The following is a 7,189-nucleotide window of genomic DNA, read 5'->3' as shown; positions in this document are numbered from 1 at the left end:
CAAGCAGTAACAGTCCCCATGACAAATAGTAATAAATTATTATATTTAGACAATCAATTTGAGCATGGTTTCTACAACAGCAAGAGATAACTGGAGTCACCCAAAACTTGATTTGGACTTAGACTACATTGATATATTCTTATAACAAGGATGGCACAGGGGTAGAGATGGGGAGGAATGGGTAGTGTTCTGTTTTAATTATTTTGGTCCTATAGCTCTTAGAGTAAAGTAGTTCATTTTGAGGGCTGTACTTTAAGAAGTTTACTCACAGTTGGGGCACCTGGGTGGCTCAGTCAGTTAAGTATCTGGTTCTTGATTTTGGCTCAGGTCCTGATCTCCCCCTTTGCCCTGCTCATGCTCTCTCTCTTTCTCTAATAAACAAACAAACAAATAAATAATACGTTTACTCACAATTGGACTTCATCACAAGAGAGAAAGAATAATAGGATGATATGAGGAACTATTTTGTGTAAAAAATGCCCAGAACTAAAGGTAGTTTTGCTTAGAAAAAGAATAAACACAGATAAAGTAAATATATATTTCTTGTTTTATCTAGGACAGTTTCAGCTTGTGCCTGTTACCTCAATACCTCACTTATTTAGCATTGAACCAATTCTTCATTACATTCAAATGAGGTGATACACCAAAGTCAATTGCTTTTTTATATGCCAGCAGTGTACAATTAGAATGTGAAAGTTAAAAAAATAAATAATTTTCCATACCACCCAATAAAATTCTTTGATATAAATGTATCAAAGTATACAGAGACCATATGTAAAGAGCAATAAAAATCTGATGAAAGACATCAAAGATGATGTTAATAAATGGACATAATAAATTGAAAGGCTCAACATTGTTAAGATGTCAGTTTTTCACAACTGAATTTATAGATTCGATGCAATCCCAATCAGAATCCCAGGAAGTTATTTTTTAGGTGCTGCCATTCTGATTCTAAGTTTTATATGAAAAGACAAGTAACCTGGACTATCCAAAAAAAATAGTAAAGAAGAACATGGAGGGCTCAATTCTCCAGACTTATTATGAAGCTGCAGTAATCAACGCAGCAAGAGATTGGCAAAAGAATAGATGTAGCTCAGAATTAACAGAGTAGAGAACCCAGAAATAGACAACCATAAAGTAGTCAAATGATCTTTGACAAAAGAGCAAAGGCAAGTCAGTGGAGAAAGGATAGATTTGTAAATGAATTGTGCTAGAATAATTGGACATTTATATTCACATTTTATGCATAAATACATAAATTCATAGATATAGATCTTACATTTTTTCTGAAAAAAATAACTCAAGGGGCACCTGAGTGGCTAAGTTGGTTGAACGTCTGACTCTTGATTTCACCTCATGTCATGATCTCATGGTTTGTAAGATTGAGCCCCGCGTTGGGGTCTGTGTGAAGCCTGCTTGAAATTCTCTCCCCCTCACCGCTACCCCTCTCACACATGCACGTGTGTGCACTCTCTCTCAAAATAAGTAAATAGACGTAAAAATGTTAACTCAAAATGGATCATACAACTAAATATAAGACCCCAAACTATAAAACCTGTTGAAGAAAGCATATAAGAAAAATTAAGTGAACTTAGATTTGGTGATGAACTTCCTTCCACAAACATATAGCCATAGGTTTGTCATGAGAAAACATCAGACAAATCCCAATGGAAATATATCCTACAAAATACCTGACCAGTACTCTACAAAACTGTCAAGGTCATCCAAACAAGGAAAGGCTGAGAAAATGTAAAATAAAAGCTTTAAGAGACATGAAAACTAAATGTTATGTGGCATTTTGAATGGGATCCTGGAACAGAAAAAGAACACCAAAGAAAACCTGAGGAACTTTGGAGAAAATATGGATTTTGGTTAACTATAATGTATGAACATTTATTTACTAACCCTAACAAATATACTTTGGTAATATATGATGTTATAATAAGGGAAACTAGATAAGGCATATTTGCACCTCTCTGCACTATCCTCACAATTATTCTTAATCTAAAACTGTCCTAAAATACTGATAAGTTTTAAAAAAACTATAAAAATATAGAAGCTTTATGAGATTTATAAATATTTTGACCTACATATCAATGACCTACAACATTTATAACAATACTGATGTGGAACATAAACAAAATATTATGAAAGCAGTTTGTGTGTTTTCTTCTCATCATTAATCAGATTTTTAAAGTTTAAAACTTAGATAAACTACTTCTTTTTTTAAAAAGATGTTTATTTATTTTTGAGAGAGAGACAGAGTATGAGCCGGGGAGGGGCAGAGAGAGAGAAGAAGACACAGAATCTGAAGCAGGCTCCAGGCTCTGAGCTGTCAGCACAGACCCTAATGTGGGCTCAAACCTGCAAACTGAGGTGTCATGACCAGAGCCAAAGTCAGACACTTAACCGACTGAGCCACCCAGGTGCCCCTAGATAAACTGCTTCTTAAATCAACCTAAGAATCTTACATTATGGGTTCTTGAGATTTTTGCATACATATGTTATATATAATATATATAATGTATGTATACAATTTATATCAATAAGCATATAAATATATAAAATATATAAATATATTTTTATATCAATAAATATATATCAATATATCAATATTTTATATCAATAAATATATACTTATATACCTATATATAATATATATATATATTTTTCCAAGTCACTAGGGAATTTTTAATTATGGTAGTCAAAGTATATACCTCCCAAGCTTTAGGCCTTGATGAATTTTGAGAATTGCAATTGTTCTGGAAATAAATCAAATAAGACTTTGAAATGTATTTCTATGAAAACAATATATGAACTAAATGAAGAATGAGAATTCATTCTGGATTCGTATGATTGCACTTGAAAGATACTAGTTTTGATAAGTTAAACTCATTCGTTGTATCAGACTGGAATTAAATCAAGAAGATTTTCAGTTTTGCCCTACTTAAGTTTTAGGGAAATATTCAAAAGAATCCTGAGTGGATATAATGTCTTTGATGAGTTTTGTGTTACAAAAATATTTGTTGAAATAATTATTTAAAGTATTTAAAATCATTTAAAATATTTTAAAGGCAAAATAAACTCTTTGTAAAATATATAAATTATTACATATTTTAAATTACTTTTAGATCTTGAAATGAATGATAAATTATATGGCTACCTTCCTCATGAGGGCCGTAAGGATTAATTTAGATAAGTAATGTGGAGTGTTTAGAGTTTATGTGACCAAAAGGTGGGGAAAAATGGTTTATATTACTTTAAAACAGTAAAATATGCATCAAAAGGAAATATTTCATTCAAGGTCTTTCATGGAAAGAATAGTATAGTTACTGTAGAATGGCTAACAGATAAATACCTTTAACATCTTGAAATCTAAGTAGGAGCTTCTGTAAATTTTTGAAAACGATGATTTGTGAATAAGTTGACACATTGTAATGGATCTATGTATTGGGTGTGGAAAGTAGAGCTTATTAGACTTTCCTTATGAATGAGGTTTCATTTTTATTACCATCACTGGGTGTTTAACAGTTGGAAGAATTTACCATGAGATCATTAAAATTTTCAATTCTAGTGGTTTTCACAGCAAGAGTTGGCCACAATTACAGTTACATATGTTTAAAAAATACACAGCCCACATAAATTTCTGTGAGCAAGATTCAGTTATAAGTAAAGTGAGAGAATAACAGTAATATTATGAACAATGGAGAAATTTTCTCTGTTAGTGTCTATATAAAGCTTCCAAAAGTACTGTTGTATTAATTGAACGACTTAGGAAAAATTAACTGAACCATTCAAGTAAAGTGTCACCTGACATTGCTTCATTGCTTGTTTTTAAACGTTAAACATTTCCTAATGGGTTAAATAACAATAAGCTTCAATTAGAATTAATCAAATATTTTTTTTCCCCCACATTCCTTGCACTCTTTGAGCAGTCTTGTAAACACAGGTTCTTTTCCTTTGAAAAGTAGCTGCAACTTTCTTGGTCACTTAGTGGATAGAGAGGCAACACAAAATAGAGTCTTAATGGAATAGAAAAAAAGGGAAAGGTTGATAGAGACTTGTCTTCTGTTATCATTAGTTTACTACATCTCCACTTAGAGAAACAAAACTTAAAAGCAACAAATATGACAAACAGAAAGGAAAGAAGACAAAAATAGACTTAGAAATTTTAAAAGAGAGAGATTGCTGTGTCCATGGAGAATATTATCAACAATATGTAAGCTAACTGAACACTGAAAATTTCATAGAATTTTCAAATTGGGTTAGAATGATAATTAAATAGATCATTTTCAAAATAACTGAAGTAGAGAATGATAGGGGAAAAATAGAAGATAGCATGAGAGAAAAGAAGAAAAATGGAGGATTGATGCACACTAATGGCAAACATTCATTTAATATATAGAAATATTCTAGTAGCCCCATACTAAAAGCAACAAAGGAAAAGGTTAGGCCATCGTTCTTTTGGGAGGAGGACTTGGGGTAAGTATGCAGAGAAAATAAAAGAACAAAACAACTCCTAATTGTTGGCCAATGAGCATCATCCATAACCAAGATTATAACAAAATATACATTTTTTTCTGGGAATTTTATAAAAGTAAATACTGCAAATTTGAAGTATAATGTATCTCTTTTTAAAACTTGAATTTCTCTCATGCAATAAAACCATTTGGGAATTTCATACACTGGCAGGATTTTTAAGTTTATGTTTCAAATTAAGCTTTGAAATTTTGCTTAAATAATTTTGATTTAAGTAAAAACTATTACTTAGAAAGGTGTCCACTTTCTACCAGGAAATGGTAATTGATTTATAAGTGACAATTGCTAGAGATGCATTGTCACACATTAAAAACTGATTATGTAAGTACACTACATAAGAGGCTAAGCTTGTTTTTATACACATCTCTTTTCAATCCAAAATATGTAAAAAGAAAAAAAAGGATATAATTGTAATAAGACTTATATATTTTTTTAAAACTTTTTTCCTTTATTTGTTTTTAATTAAAAAATACACCACAGTGGAAATTTTAGTGTTCATGGTGTCACAAAATAAATGAAGAATAGATATTTCATTTAGCTGCCAATTCAAAATACTGAGAAATAGGGGCACCTGGAAGGCTCAGTGTAACTCTTGATTTTGGCTCAGGTCACCATCTTATCATGAGTTTGAACCCCACTTCAGGCTCTGTGCTGACAAGTGCAGAGCCTGCTTGGGATTCCCTTTGTCTCCCTCTCTCTCTGTTCCTACCCCACTTGTGCTCTCCCAACTCTCTCTCAAGAACAATAAATAAACTTTAAAAAAATTACTGAGAAATACAGTTTTAAAACTGATAAATCTTTTGCACAGAGTAGCCAGAAGGAAGTCACCAGTGTATCTGGAAGCTTTTCTGTGACCTGGTTTGTGTCTTTCTGCTGTGTGACCGCCAAATCCTCTTTACCCACTATTGGTCAGCCATGGACATTAGAGTTGATATGATTGGCTCCTTCCCCAGGGCAATTCCCTTTGCTGTCTTAAACACCTAAATTCCTCATATCTAATTTTCTCCTGGTACTCAAAGATTAACGTTGGCCTATTGGCTCAGTGTAGTTGGGTTGTTATTTTATGGAAGTGGATACATAGAAATAATATTGAAAAATTATAAAGTGTTTTTCTGTTTGCAACTATTGAATAGTGTTTTTAATTTCAGAAGACAAATGTGAAACTACCATTTTTAAACTTTTTATGATTGGCAATATTCAAAATAAGTAACATTGTTCATTTTCTCAAAGCAAGTAAACTCTGATTAAATTTTTTTTCTAGCATTAAAATTAGTGTTTTCTAATTAACTCATGTTTTCTCTAGTGTTAAGATTTTCTCTAGATTGCTAAAATTATTTTTCTCTAGTTTCTGAAGTCATAGGATTCAGCCTGCCTTTCTTATAAACTCAGAAAACAGATTTTTTTTTCTTTTCTTTCCTTTTTTCTCTTCTTCACCCAAAGGCTTTGGTGATTGCCTCCAATTCAATCCCAGGATACCACACTGCAGCTCTTTCAGAATGAGAGTCCAATACTAATCTGTCTGCACTGGCTGTTTTGGAAGCACGTTGAAAATCAGGTCACCTGTAATAGAATTGTATCACAGACCTGTGGAAAAGAATACGTAAGAGTAAAGGAAGGACCGGATGAACAAAGTAAAAAACAGTGATGAAAGCAAGGGGGGTTTTAAGAATACAAAAAGTGATCCTTTTCCCTTCAAAACTAGGATTTAATCATGTAAGAATTGGAAAAGAGTTAAACCAGCTCTTTAATTATTTTTGTATAATTAAAAAAATAATCCTTTATTTTAGAAAAGTTTAGATTTAGAGAATTATTGCGAAGATAGTACTAAGAGTCCTATATACAGCATACCCCATTCTCTTTATTAACAGCTTACATTAGTATGGTATGCTTGTCACAATTAATGAATGGATATCGATGCATTATAATTAACAAAAGTCCTTATGTTCTACAGATTTCCTCAGTTTTCTCCCACTGACCATTTTTTGTTCCCTGATCCATTCCAAAATATCGCATTACATTTATTTGCCATGTGCCCTTAGGCTCTTCTTGGCTGTGACATTTTCTCAAGCTTTTCTTATTTATGCTGACCTTGACAGTTTTGAAGAACACTGCTTAGGTATTTTGTAGAATGGCCTCCAATTGGGATTTGTCTGATGTTTTTCTCATAAGTAAGTTGGAAGGAACACCACAAAGGTAAAGTGCCATTCCTATCACATCATGTCAATGATACCATATATTAATATGATTTATCACTTTTGATGTTAACCTTGATCACATAGCTTGACATAGTGTTTGTCAGTTTTCTCTACTGTAAAGTTACTATTTTTAAATTTTCCTTTTCCATACTCGACTCGAGAAAAAGTCACTGTATGTAGCATACACTTGAGGAGTGGGGATTTATGCTCCATCATCTTAAGAAAGGAGTATCTATGTAAATTAGAATTCGTATGAACATGAGCCTTTTCTATTCTGCCCCATTGATTTATTTTTTCAGTTATTCAAATTAGTATATCATTGTGGGCTTTGTGTTGGGAGGAGGAGAATTAAAAAAAAATTTTTTTTGAAATAAGACATTGTTCCAGGCATGAGACACATATTTCCTGCACCAGTGGAAGGATCTGTCACTTCTCCAAGAAGTTCTGGTTTATTT

This window comes from Panthera pardus, unplaced genomic scaffold (genome assembly GCF_024362965.1).
Source record: "Panthera pardus isolate Hobbes unplaced genomic scaffold, ASM2436296v1 HiC_scaffold_2, whole genome shotgun sequence".
NCBI lineage: Eukaryota > Metazoa > Chordata > Mammalia > Carnivora > Felidae > Panthera > Panthera pardus.
The sequence above is the reverse complement of the archived record's forward strand: the minus strand, read 5'-3'. Positions refer to the sequence as shown.